This window comes from Erinaceus europaeus, chromosome 18 (assembly GCF_950295315.1).
Source record: "Erinaceus europaeus chromosome 18, mEriEur2.1, whole genome shotgun sequence".
In the NCBI taxonomy this organism is placed as follows: Eukaryota; Metazoa; Chordata; class Mammalia; order Eulipotyphla; family Erinaceidae; genus Erinaceus; species Erinaceus europaeus.
This window is the reverse complement of record NC_080179.1, coordinates 47180711-47196230: the sequence shown is the minus strand read 5'-3', so window position 1 is coordinate 47196230 and position 15520 is coordinate 47180711.

Here is a 15520-nt window from a genome sequence, read left to right as displayed (position 1 = left end):
TTACATTCCTACAACAGTATTATGGGAAAAGGGTAGGTGGGAGGACCAGGCAGAAGTCAACAGTACAGTACAGATGGAATCTATACTTTTGGTGGTGGGAGTACATTTATCAAGTATTAAGTTTCATTCCTGAAAATTATTAGTATTGTTAATCAGTAGCATATTGGTTAAAAAATAAGGAGGGAGGTGCCCAAGTGCACACATTACTTTATGCAAGGACCTAGATTTGAACCCCTGCTCTCCACCTGCCAGGGGTGGGGAGAGCTTCATGAGCTGTAAAGCAGGTCTTCAGGTCTCTCTCCCTCTCCCTTCCCCTCTCCCTCTCTCTCTCTTCTGCCTTTCCTTCCATACCTCTCCCTTCCCTCTCAACTTAACCTCTGTCCTATATAATACAAGGAAGAGAAAGAAAGAGAAAAGTGACAGAAGGAGCACTGAATTTTTCATACAAGCACCAAGCCCCGCTAATAACACTGGTGGCAAAATAAATAAAATAAATAGATAAATAAATACCGCTGACTTTCTCCCAGTGGTAGGTTAGATGTACTGCTTAGGTACATATTCCATGGTTCAAATGACAGTCTTCTGTGAACTTAACTAGCAAATATCAAATGACAACACAATAGTTGTGCTCTGTAAATCACTTGATGGAATATATCAAAAATATATGTGAATGGTAAAGCAGATTAAACAAATTTTTTTCAGTAAACTCTGAGACCAGGAACATTCTGATTTTCCATTTATAGGAAACACATTCTCCTTCCCAGATAACACACTAGGTGCCTAACTACTTTGAGAAGGAAACCACTTTAAAAGCACCTTTTGTCATTTGATCACACTTTGAATTCCTCATCAGGTATGGCATGCTTAAGACATGCAACGAACCTGCAGTTGTTCTGTCTGTCTTGGAATTTCACATTCATTCCTACAGTTTGATAGAGATAAGAACCTCCACTTCAACCTTGGACAGCTGGATAAACTTCAACGTGGCCTCTCTGGAAACAATGCTTTTAAAACAATACATTGCTTTCTTCTCTAAACTACAGTATAACGTATTCTCTGAGAAATGAAGTCCGCCAAATTCTACCTATCTGAAATATAAAAAGAACAATAGGTTACCGCTTAAACTCCTTTTGAGAAGAATCAGAAAGACGAACCGTCTCTGTGTGTATAAAACCTAATGACCAGATATAATAGTTTCAGCATATTCCATCAAGAGTTTACAGAGCATGACTGTTTTGTTGTCATTGATATTTGCTAGTTGCAGTTCACAAAAAGGATTCATTTGAACCATGGAATATTCATGTGACCTACATTACTGCTCCATTTCAGACTGAAGAATAATCAAAGCAGTGAGGTTTTTGGAAGTTTAAATAAAGTAAAACATTTTATTTCCTTTCAGAAAGAGAAAGAGATAGGTTGTCCTAGTGTGTTCATTCAGATATGAAGTAAACATATTTCTAACTTTGTAGTTCCCTAGACTAAGTCATCAAATAGATGCCTCTGGTTCTTAAATTCTGTCAAGTCCTACAAAGGCAACAGAGATTCACAGCATCTTCTGCACTCAAGAGCTTTCATCATTGGTTCAAGACAAAAGAAATGGATAAAACTCAAAGCTGTAATTCATGAACTCAAAATAACTTGGGTTCTAGAAAATCTGGAGTTTGCTTTGGCAAAAATGTTGCATCTACTTTGGAAGAAAAACTAGACTTAATAATTATCTTGCCAATGCTGTCTGATTTTTAAGGAGAAACCAGCAGAGGTAAACCAGGAAAGTGCTTTCAAAAGCCAACAAAGACAACTTTTACTGAGATCATTGTCATCTGAAGGAGATGGTATAACTTGCTCCATGGAGGTCTCCAAACTCCACAGAACAATATGCTGGGGCTACAGATGAAACCCCTCATGGCGTTTTATACCCTCAACGAGATATTTTATAGAAAAATTATGAACTATAAATATATAAAATATAATATAAATATATAAAAAGAAGCTAATGAAAAAATAATAATAAATAAAAATAAACAAAAGAAGCTAATGAAAATTTGGTAGTGATAAAATTAACTTTTTGATACCTGTATTTTTAATTTTTAAAAAAGGATAGATATGATTAAAGCATACTTCCAGTGCTTATTTTGTTCCATTTTACTTTGTATCTTCTCAGAAACACCCATCATTGGTATTTTTAACTGTTTTTTTGGGGGGAGGGGGGATACTCGGTGCCTGCACTACGAATCCACTGCACCTAGAGGCCATTTTTCCCATTTTGTTGCCCTTGTTGATGTTGTTATAGCTTTTGTTGTTGCAGGACAGGACAAAGATAAATCAAGAGAGGAGGGGAAGACGGAGCGGGAGAGAAAGATAGACACCTGCTTCACCGCCTGTGAAGCAACTCCCCTGCAGGTGGGGAACTGGGGGGCTCGAACTGAGATCCTTACGCCTGTCCTTGTACTTTGTGCCATGTGCGGTTAACCTGCTGTGCTACCGACCAGTCCCCAACCCTTTTGTTTTTATTTTATGTATCTTTGGTACTATCATTGCCACTTTCTTTAGCAGTCCACTGGCACACATTTGCTTCTTATTCAACTCCATTTCTGTAGTGGTATTGTTTTTCTCCTCACTTTCCCTTTATACCTCTTCAGTCTCCTTTCTACCCATACTGTTGTCTACCATATTTGGTCTTTTTTTTTTATCCTTTCAGTTCTTTTAATTCCTTTCAACATTTAACGTATTCATTTAGCTAAAATATTCTTCACTTTCCAGAAAAAAAGATGTTCATTTACTTTAGCTTGTTGTTTCTTTCTTGTACTTGTCTCATTTTTTTTGCTGGATTTTTTTTTCTGTTTCTATTAATGGCTGGACAATGTCTTACAAATCATAAGATTTCAAACCCACATGCCCACATCAGTCCTGCTCCTGATAATCAACACAGTTCTCACCAAGTCAAGAGTCAGCTTGAGGGCTGGGGAGATAATTTAATGGTTATACAAAATGACTTTCATGCCTGAGGGAGGCATCAAAGGTCCCAGGTTCAGTCCTTAGCATCACCATAACCCAAAGCAGCTATGCAGTGCTCTGGTAAAAGAAAGGAGGGAGAGAGAAGGGGAAAGGAAGAAAAGGGACTGAGGGAAGTTTGGTTGACATATTTTTGCAAATTCATTCACTTTAATCCTCTATATTCCGATTATGAGAGAAACCATCTGGTATTTGTCCTTCATCTCTTCACTAATTTAACATAGCACAACCACCTCCAGTTGTATCCTGACTCTATTGTTTTATGTTTTTCTTTTGTTTGCAGTGTTTTGTTTTTTTTCTTCTCGGTGAAACTTTTGTCCTCTGGTGTCTATCCCATTCAAGACTATTGTTTCATAATTACACTCAAGCTCTTTTCCCCAAACCATTTCTTATTTGTGACTTATAGTGATTTATAAAATTGTAAGATGGGGGCAGGTGGTGGTGCATCTGGTTAAGCACACACATTATAGTGCACAAGAACCCGGGGTCAAGTCCCTAGTCCCCACCTGCAGAAGGAAATCTTCACAAGTGGTGAAGCTACAAGAGTTTCTCTGTCTCTTTCTCTCTCTATTGTCCCACTCTCAATTTCACGCTATCTCTATTCAATAATAAATAGGTAAAAATAAGATTATAAGACTACAGGGTATAGTTATACATCACATCTACCACAAAAGCTCTGTGCTCCCAGGCTCCCAAAGATGGCCAGCATAGTTCACACAAAGTCTTAGACAGTTTGCTTGCTTCTGATCTTTCTTTCTTTGTAAGTTTATGTGTTTCAATCCTCTAGATTCCATATCTGAGTAAAACTATCTGATAGTTGTCTTCTACTTCTATTTATTTTGCTAAGCATAATTACTTCTAGTTCCACCCAAAGTATACGATATTATCTTCTTGACTGTAGGGTAGTATTCCATGGAATATATATTCCATAACTTTTTCATCCAGACATCTGTAGACGGGCGTTTAGGCTGCTTCCACTCTGGCTACTTAGAGTAATGCCACTGTGAACAGAGAGGTGCATGTGGCCCTTCGAATTAGTGTTTTCATCTCCTCTGGATAAATGCCTATGAATGGTATTACTGGATCATAAGGTACTTTCAGTTGTATTAGTTTGAGGGCTTTCCATAAAGTTTTCCAAAGGAACTATAGCAGTTTGCAGTCCCACTAACAACGTAACAGAGTTCCACATCCTCATCAAAACCTGTCTTTTCCTGTTTGGTTGATGTCGGCTATTCTCATAAGTATGAGTTAAAATCTCATACACTCAATCTTTCTCCTACTAGTCAGTGGAAACTTTGACTTTTCTGTCTAGGCTGCAATTCCTTAGGCAAGATTATTATATCATATTGTGTTGTATATTATATTTTTAATTATATTATATTGTATGCAAGATTCAAGTTCATTAAACATGTCTGCCTTTTCTTTTTCTCCTAACTCCCATTTCACAGATGAACTAATTGAGGTACAGAAAAGTCAGGTGGCAAGTCTTAGTTTATAGAGTCAGTGCCAAGCCAAGGACTCAGTGACTGTTTTCTTGAAAGAATCCTATCCCAAAGTATATGTCACAAAGCATACTGTGTCACAAAATCCATAAGGACTCTAACCTTCTTGTTAAACTAGTCAGTTACCCAAGACAAATGACAGTTAAGTGTAGACATCTGGTTTTAGAACTGATACTATTTATGTGAGCTGTCTCAGTAACTGAATTTATTTATAAATGTAATGGTTTAGTCAAAGGATATGAAGTTACGAAATGTTTCACCCTGCCACACAAAATGGATCACCATTTTTCTAGTTTCTTGGAACAGATTTATTGCTACAGTCCAGATTCTTACAGCAGATTTTTTTAACCATATTGCAGACTTGTCTAACAGCCTCTCCTATTTTCCAAGCACTCTAAAGCAGTCCTCAGCACTTCCTAGTTCCCTGTCTTAAGTCAGTACAAGTTGCACCAACCAAGCACCATAGACCATTTATGGTATAAACAATAGAAATTTATTTCTCACAATTCTGGAGGCTAGAAAGACAAGATCAAGATTTGTTATATAGTAAGAATGTGTTTCCTTGTTGCTAGAAAAAAAATTAAGACCAAAAAAAAACCAGAGTTTTGTAAATGGATAAAGGCACCAATTTCATCCATATAGGCTCTATCTTCATGACTTGGATACCCCCCGAAGTCCTGGAGCTGATAGCGTCATATTGAGGATTAGGAGTTCAATTTATCAACCTTGAGGGGGACACAGATATTTAGTCCATAGTACCACCCATAACAAGGTCCATGCTACCTGCTGTTTCCAAAATCAATGGTTCACACTTCGTTTATTATCATATCAAATTTCACTTTCACTATCAACTTTAGTATTAGTTATTTATTGTACCTAGATATTGCTGCATGACAAGGAAGAATGACATATTACTGGAGCTAGAAAATTTAGTTTTGGAGATAGATAGCATAATGGTTATGCAAAGAGACTTCCATGCCTGAGGCTCCAAAGGCCCAGGTTCAGTCCCCCACACCACCACAAACCAGAGCAGAGCAGTCCTCTGGTTAGAAAAAAGGGAAGAAGGAAGGAAGGAAGGAAGGAAGGAAGGAAGGAAGGAAGGAAGGAAGGAAGGAAGGCTTAGTTTTAATTTATTCAACAGTCAACATATATTGAGCATCTCCAACTTTTAATTATTGTTGCAGATGCTAAAAATGACCTTTGAATAAAATTGATGAAGAGAGTTTTCATGAAGCAGAGAAGAGTGCAAGTAGAAGTGGAAGGTGGAAAACCCAGATGACATCTTCAAGAACAGCATGCTAACAAAACTCAGCTAAGAATCCCCAACAATAATCTCCCATGTTCATCAGCACAGCCAACATTATCTAAGCAGAGTCACATAACATAAATACTGTTCATATGGGAAAATTTTCCACAAGTGCCTTGTCCTTGCTATGACTAACACTTGGGATCCTTTATATAATTTTTTCTTGTTCTAACTCAAGAAAAAAAATTAAATAGTTAAAAACAATGCACACTCTTAATGACTGACTCTGAATATTTAGCTCATAAAATAAGTTAAGGATATGATTATTTTAGTTATTTAAACTTTTATTAATGAAGTATCTTTTTTAAATATTTATTTATTCCCTTTTTTAAGTTTTTTTTTATTTTTTTAATATTTTATTTTATTCATTTATTCCCTTTTGTTGCCCTTGTTGTTTTATTGTTGTAGTTATTATTGTTGTTGTCGTTGTTGGATAGGACAGAGAGAAATGGAGAGAGGAGGGGAAGACAGAGAGGAGGAGAGAAAGATAGACACCTGCAGACCTGCTTCACCGCCTGTGAAGCGACTCCCCTGCAGGTGGGGAGCCGGGGTTCGAACCGGGATCCTTATGCCGGTCCTTGTGCTTTGCGCTTTATTCCCTTTTATTGCCCTTGTTTTTATTGTTGTAGTTATTGTTGCTGTTGGATATGACAGAGATAAATGGAGAGGGGGGGAGACAGAGAGGAGGAGAGAAAGATAGCTGCAGACCTGCTTTACCACTTGTAAAGCAATTCCTCTGCAGTTGGGGAGCTGGAAGCTCAAACAGAGATCCTTGCGCCAGTCCTTGAGCTTTGTGCCACGTGTGCTTAAGCCGCTGCTACCACCCGTCTCCGTTAATGAAGTATCTTACTCCTAGTTGTGAAGTTCTTATTTTTCATTACTGATAAGCACTATAATGGGAAAATGCTGTTTGGAGTCTAGATTCTTTAGCATTTATTAAGACGAGGCCTTTCAAATTACTTTCTGTTTACCTCTCCTCAATCATTGTCATACTCTGACTTGTGAAACTGACAGGACAAGCAACAAAATCCACAACATTATGTTCCTAGCCTCTGTGCATGTCTTCACATCTAGCTGAACTGCCTATTCTTCTTCCGCCGCCCTTTCTCCTTGGACTAGTTAATTTATATTATCTTTTTGTTTATTTTTATAAGATTTATTTCAGTGGGGGCATATGAGGAAAAAAGTGCACTGCTCAGTTCTGGCCTATGAAGGCATCTGGCATGTCCGGGCCTCAAACATGTGAAGTCTGGTGGTTGTCTCTGTGATCTCATGGACAAGCATTATTATATCTTGCTCAGCATTGAATTCTCAGTCTAGAAAAGTACTGAATGCATGTGAATTTATCACTGAATAAAGGGAAAAGATAATGAATAATTAGATGAAAGCATGAATAGGCAAATATAGTACAGATTTCATGTTCTAAAGGAGTGACAAATAGGCAAGATTTATGTTGGTATTAGTTTAAGGGCTGGTTTAACCATCTCTGCCAAACTTAAACTCTCCCCCTCCAAAATGAACAGAAATAATTCCTCTAGAGAATTTGATTTTACTTCTTTTCACTTGAAGGTGCTGCTAATATTATTATCTCCTGGTTTTCCTGACACTATTATCACTTAATTAAAATGCTTAACACGTAACTATTAAATTGTTAATAAGGAATAAGTATGTCATTAATTTTAAAATATTTTATCAGAGAATGAACTCACTGTAAGATTTCAGCAGGGGCTACACAGTAATTAATAAATTTAATTTCCAGTGCAAATGCATCATAATTTGAGGCTGAATTTATGTGCTAATTGCAATTAGGGCCAGAAAGAGAGTATATTTTCTTGGATTGCTTTATTTATTTATTTACTTTATTTGTTGTAAAAACCACATTTCAAAAGGAGACCTTCTAGGGAGTTAAGCTGACCAAAATTCTGGATTTTAGAATATCCCTGAACTTGCTTTTAACAAGAATGGGGTTGCTTATGTTAGAGGAAGATGACCAGAGGGCTCTGAACTCTAATTCCAATAAGACCCCCAAGACCCAGAGAGAGAAGAGGTAAAAAGGAAGGACATTCAGAAGGAAGTAGCAATAGGTGTAGGTGCCACTTAGAATTGGGATGGAAGGCAGGACCATAGCGAAAAAATTTGTTATATATATATATATATAAAACAGTCAACCCACATCTGTGACCTTGGGACAACTACTGCAGTATCCAGTGGAGAGAATGAGACAGGGAGCTCTGGTGGTGGGAAGGGTAAAAAATTATACCCCTGTTGTCTCATAATTTTGTAAATTAAAATAGTAAATCAGTACAGAGAAAAGCAAAGTAGAAATTGACAGAATTTTGGAATATTTCACCAAAGTAAAAAACTCTGGTCGGGGGGAGAGGGTAGACTTTTAGTTTCACTATAGGGGGTGGGGGCACAGACCTTTGGTGGTGGGAACAGTGTTAATATATACTCCTATTAACCTATAATATTATAAATCAATATTTAAATATAAAAAGAAAATAATAATAAAAATTAATTGATTAACTTAAAAAAAAAAGAAAAGCATGGACTTGCTTGCTGAGAATTACTCTGATTGACTCTGCTACAAAGAAGTAGGCAGGCCTGGTTCTGAGAGGCACCTTTAACAATTACTCCCCATATGACTTTTTCACCATTTTAAACCCAGCTTTTTATCATCCTATAAAATGACAATCAACTACACATAGGGTATCAATAAATAAGATATATCTAGAGGTCTGGCACATAACAGATGTTCAAAATACTTGGCACTAATATTCTCTCATCTTCATGACTACAGAGCTAGAATCTCTATATCCAGACAAAAGAGTGGAAAGCATTGAGATTCAGATCCACCTCTCCAATTCCCCCGTGAACCACAGGCTGACTCGAATGCTCCAACTTTGAACTATTATTCTTACAGCAACTTGTCACTTCCTACCCTTTCGATCCATCATGCCCTTACTCTTGGGTTGTGAAATGAGAAGCACTGTCATCTGCAAAGGCCGAGCCAGTGATAGAGGGCACCCCACTAGCCCCAAGGCTTTGGCCTTCACTTGCTTGACCTCCCTGCATCTCTCTGATGCCTTCAACTCCTGTTAGAACAGCCCATCTCAAGATCCCAGAATAAGACAGGCAGGCACACACAACCCACATTTCATTATACATATTTATGCACTGCCTGGAATTGAATTTTTTTTTTTTGCAGCAAAATGAAGTGAGGAGATGTGGTTGGGTGTGGGAACTCTGTGGTATTTGATTTCCTCTAACATGTGTGAAAAACCCAACTATTCCGCCATGTGCCTACTAATAAGTACATATGACCCCACCAGAGGAGCCTCTGTGTTTCCTGAATGGAGCTAGTACTCAGCCACCACCTTCCCAAATAATTGAAAGGCAGCTGAGAGTTGGGACTATTCGTGTTATCCATCAAAAAGACTGCTGCCCTTTGTGTTTGCAGTTCTCATGAGCAATTCATTGTCTCACTTCAGGACACTGCGTTTGGATTTAATTAATGTGATGCTTCTTCTCAAACTGAAGTCGATTGGGTTTTCAAGTCAGCTTACAGGGGAGACAATTTTTAGTTTGTTGCGTAATGAGCTTCGTAAACAGGAATAGAGATCCCTTTAGCTGGGAATAGCAGGGAAGGCTCAAGAAAACTGTATTTAATAGGAGTTCTCAGATGACTAAGTGGTTTTGTTTTCAGATTGGGAAGAAAAGGCAAGATGAGGCCATTAAAGTTTAATGCTGCATTTTCCCACAAAGAGAAACTTCCCAGCTACAACCTAGAATTAATATATAGTTTCCATTTTTCTTTATAATGAGTTCTAATGTTCTAAAAATGTATTAGTTTCTATAGGTTGAGTTGGGACCAGCTTCACTGGTGGGCAGAGTAGTCTTTGGAAAGTGACTGAGTTCTATAATGCTAACAATACATCTCCTTTGCATCTTGGCTGTGTTTAATAACAGCTGTGGGTGTTGCAGGCTAAGAGGTGACAAGTGGATAAGCTTTGGACTCTCAAGCATGAAGTCCCAGATTCAATCTCCAGTATATCCTGTGCCAAAATGGTGCTCTGGTTCTCATCCTCTCTCTCTCTCTCTCTCTCTCTCTCTCTCTCCCTTTCACCCTCTCTCCCTCGCTCGCTCTCTCCTCACCATGCCTCTCTCCCTTCTTCTCTCTCATTAAATACATAAAATTTAAGGAATAGGTATGTATTGGCTTTCATTACACTTGACAGATCCAGATGATAATGTGAGGAGATAACCTATAAGGGGAGCTGGGTGCTGGAGCACATGGTTAAATGTTCACATTACAGTGTTCAAGGACCCAGGTTCAAGCCCCTGGTCCCCACCTGCCTGGGGAAAGCTTTATAAGTAATGAAGCAGGGCTGCAGGTATTTCTCTGTCTCTCTCCCTCTCTATCTCTCCCATACCTCTCAGTCGCTGTTTTATCCAGTAAATAAATAAAGATAATAAAAATAATTTTAAAAACACACTCATTTTAAAAAGGTTTAAAAAAATAGTAACCTATATGGAATGATTTCAGAAAGTTATAGGGTCATGTCATTTTGTTTGCTTTATTTTTCCTTTTTTTGAAGGGAAAATACAAAGTAGAAGACTAAAGTAACAAATTATTTTGGAACAAAATCAGGTGTCAAATTAAATACCTTTAGAGAGGAAGATATGATAATGTATGAGCCAGGTGTTGTTGAATCCCATAGGTAAGATTTAGAAAAAGCAAATAAAAAAATTTTAAAAAGGAAGTCGGGCAGTGGCACAGCAAGCTAAGTGTATGTGGCACAAAGCGCAAAGACCGCAGTGGTGCAGCGAGCTAAGTGCATGTGGCACAAAGTGCAAGGACCGGTGTAAGGAACCCAGTTCAAGCCCTGGGCTCCCCACCTGCAGGGGAGAAGCTTCACAAGCAGTGAAGCAGGTCTGAAGATGTCTATCTTTCTCTCCCCCTCTCTGTCTTCCCCTCCTCTCTCCATTTCTCTCTGTCCTATCCAACAACAATGACATCAATAACCACAACAATGTTAAGCATCAGGGGCAACAAAAGGGAAAAATAAATAAATATTTTTTTTTAATTTTAAAAAAGAAAGAGCAAGTCACAGAATAACAGAAGGGACATCAAGATTCAAGAGGCCCAGAGAGTTCCAAACAGAATCAACCCAGACCTGAAGATACCAAGACACATCATAGTCACAATGAGAAGGAGTAAGGATAAAGAAAGGATCCTAAAGGCTGCAAGAGAGAAACAAAAGTCACATACAGGGGAAAACCCATAAGATTATCTGCAGACTTCTCCACTCAAACTCTAAAAGCCAGAAGGGAGTGGCAAAATATCTATGGAGCCCTGAATGAAAAAGGGTATCAACCAAGGATAATATATCCTGCTAGACTTTCATTCAAACTAGACGGAGGGATCAAAACCTTCTTAGACAAACAACAGTTAAAGGAGGCAACCATCACCAAACCGGCCCTGAAAGAGGTTCTAAAAGACCTCTTATAAACAAGAACATCACTTTAATACTGGCAATATATCAGAGCAAACAAAAATTTTTTTTTGAACAATGGCACTACAATACATTAAATCCATAATATCAATAAATGTCAATGGCTTAAACTCGCCCATCAAAAGGCACAGGGTGGGGGGATGGATCAGAAAACATAATCCAACCATATGCTGCTTGCAAGAATCCCATCTGTCACAACAAGATAAACACAGACTTAAAGTGAAAGGATGGAAAACTATCATACAGGCTAACGGACAACAAAAAAGGGCAGGAACAGCCATTCTCATCTCAGATACAATAGATTTTAAATTAAATAAAGAAATAAAAGATAGGCAAGGACATTACATAATGATTAGAGGATCAATCAGCCAAGAAGACTTAACAATCATTAACATCTATGCATCCAATGAGGGACCATCTAAATACGTCAAGCACTTACTGAAAGAATTTCAAAAATACATCAATAGTAATACAATAATAGTGGGAGACTTCAATACCCCACTCTCACACTTAGACAGATCAACAAAGCAGAGAACCAACAAAGATACAAGAGAATTGAATGAAGAGATTGACAGACTAGACCTCTTGGACATTTTCAGAGTCCTTAACCCCAAAAAACTGGAATACACCTTCTTTACAAATCCACATAACACATACGCAAGGACAGACCACATGTTAGGCCAAAAAGACAGCATCAATAAATTCAAGAGCATCGAAATCATCCCAAGTATCTTCTCAGACCACAGTGGAGTAAAACTAACATTTAACAACAAACAGAAAATTATTAAAAGTCACAGAATTTGGAAACCAAACAACATACTCCTTAAGAACCACTGGGTCAGAGATTCACTCAAGCAGGAAATTCAAATGTTCCTGGAAACAAATGAAAATGAAGACACAACCTATCAAAATATTTGGGACACAGCTAAAGCAGTACTGAGAGGGAAACTTATAGCCATACAATTACATATTAAACACCAAGAAAAAGCTCAAATGAACGAGCTAACTGCACACCTCAAGGACTTAGAGGAAGAGGAACAAAGGAACCCTGAAGCAACCAGAAAAACAGAAATCACTAAAATCAGAGCAGAAATAAACAACATCGAAAATAAAAGAACCATACAAAATATCAATGAAGCCAAATGTTGGTTCTTTGAAAGATTAAACAAAATTGACAAACCCCTAGCCAGACTCACCAAACAAAACAGAGAGAAGACTCAAATTAATAGAAGTGTAAACGATGGAGGAGATATCACTACTGACACCACAGAAATCCAGAGAATCCTGTGAAACTTCTATAAAGAACTATACGCCATCAAGCTAGAGAATCTGGAAGAAATGGAACAATTCCTAGAAGCATATGCCCTTCCAAAACTGAACCAAGATGAACTACAAAATCTAAATGCACGAATAACAGACAAAGAAATTGAAACCGTTATTAAGAATCTCCCCAACAACAAAAGTCCTGGACCAGATGGCTTCACAAACGAATTCTACAAAACTTTCAGGAAACAGTACCCATACTTCTTAAGCTTTTCCATAAGACTGAAGAAACAGGAATACTCCCTTCCACCTTCTATGAATCCAACATCACCCTGATATCAAAAGCTGATAAGGGCAGAACAAAAAAGGAAAACTACAGACCAATATCTCTGATGAACATAGATGCCAAAATATTAAGCAAGATCTTGGCCAACCGGATACAGCAACATATCAAAAAGATTGTTCATCACAACCAAGTGGGATTCATGCCAGGAATGCAAGGCTGGTTCAACATCTGTAAGTCAATCAATACATTCACCACATCAATAAAAGCAAAGCCAAAAACCACATGATTATCTTAATAGATGCAGGGAAAGCCTTTGACTAAATCCAACACCCAATCATGCTCAATACTCTACAAAAAATAGGAAGAGATGGGAAATTCCTCAAGATAGTGGAGCCAACATCATACTCAATGGACAGAAGCTGAACACATTCCCCCTCAGATCGGGGACTAGACAGGGCTGTCCACTGTCTCCGTTACTCTTCAACATAGTATTGGAAGTTCTTTACATAGCAATCAGGCAAGAGAAAGAAATCAAATGAATACAGATTGGAAGGGAAGAAGTCAAGCTCTCACTATTTGCAGATGATATGATAGTATACATAGAAAAACCTAAAGAATCCAGCAGAAAACTACTGGAAGTTATTAGGCAATATAGCAAGGTATCAGGCTACAAAATCAATGTACAAAAATCAGTGGCATTTCTTTATGAAAACACTAAATCTGAAGAAGAAGACATCCAGAAATCACTCTCATTTACTGTTTTAGCAAAATCAATCAAATACTTAGGAATAAAGTTGACCAAAGAAGTGAAAGACTTGTATGATGAAAACTATGAGTCACTACTCAAGGAGATAGAAACTGATACCAAGAAATGGAACGATATCCCATGCTCATGGATTGGAAGAATAAATATCATCAAAATGAATATTCTCCCCAGAGCCATAAACAAATTTAATGCAATACCCATCAAAGTTCCACCAAGCTTCTTTAAGATAATAGAACAAACACTACAATCATTTATCTGGAACCTGAAAACACCTACAATTGCCAAAACCATCTTGAGGAAAAGAAACAGAAATGGAGGCATCACACTCCCAGACCCTAAACTATATTATAAAACCATCATCATCAAAACAGCATGGTACTGGAACAAAAATAGGCACACAGACAAGTGGAACAGAATTGAAAGCCCAGAAATAAATCCCCACACCTATGGACATCTACTATTTGATAAGGGGGCCCAAAGGATTAAATGGAAAAAGGAGGCTCTCTTCAATAAATGGTGCTGGGAAAACTAGGTTGTACCATGCAGAAGAATGAAATTGAACCACTTTATCTCACCAGAAACAAAAATCAACTCCAAATGGATCAACGACCTAGATGTCAGACCAGAAACAATCAAATACTTAGAGGAAAACATTGGTAAAACAGTTTCCCACCTACACCTCAAGGACATCTTTGATGAATCAAACCCAATTGCAAGGAAAACTAAAGCAGAAACAAACCAATGGGACTACATCAAATTTAAAAGCTTCTGCACATCCAAAGAAACTATTAAACAAACAAAGAGACCCCTCACAGAATGGGAGAAGATCTTCACATGCCATACATCAGACAAGAAACTAATCACCAAAATATATAAAGAGCTCAGCAAACTTAGCACCAAAAAAGCAAATGACCCCATCCAAAAATGGGCAGAGGATATGAACAAAACATTCACCACAGAGGAGATCCAAAAGACTAACAAACATATGAAAAACTGCTCTAGGTCACGATTGTCAGAGAAATGCAAATTAAGACAACACTAAGATACACCTCACTCCTGTAAGAATGACATACATCAAAAAGGACAGCAGCAACAAATGCTGGAGAGGTGGTGGGGACAGAGGAACCCTTTTACATTGCTGGTGGGAATGTAAATTGGTACAGCCTCTGTGGAGAGCAGTCTGGAAAACTCTCAGAAGGCTAGACATGGACCTTCCATATGATCCAGTAATTCCTCTCCTGGGGTTATACCCCAAGGACTCCATAACACCCAACCAAAAAGAGGTGTGTACTCCTATGTTCATAGCAGCACAATTCATAATAGCTAAAACCTGGAAGCAACCCAGGTGCCCAACAACAGATGAGTGGCTGAGAAAGTTGTGGTATATACACAATGGAATACTATGCAGCTATCAAGAACAATGAACCCACCTTCTCTGACCCATCTTGGACAGAGCTAGAAGGAATTATGTTAAGTGAGCTAAGTCAGAAAGATAAAGATGAGTATGGGATGATCCCACTCATCAACAGAAGTTGACTAAGAAGATCTGAAAGGGAAACTAAAAGCAGGACCTGATCAAATTGTAAGTAGGGCACCAAAGTAAAAACCCTGTGGTGAGGGGTAGACATGCAGCTTCCTGGGCCAGTGGGGGGTGGGAGTGGGTGGGAGGGATGGGTCACAGTCTTTTGGTGGTGGGAATGGTGTTTATGTACACTCCTAGTAAAATGTAGTCATATAAATCACTAGTTAATTAATATGAGAGGGGGAAAATTAATTGTATGTCTCGAAGTTTTTTTAAACACAGACTGAATCTATTTAATATATAGGCTGTGTAATTGATATGAAGACTCTCTCAAAAGCCTAGACCAG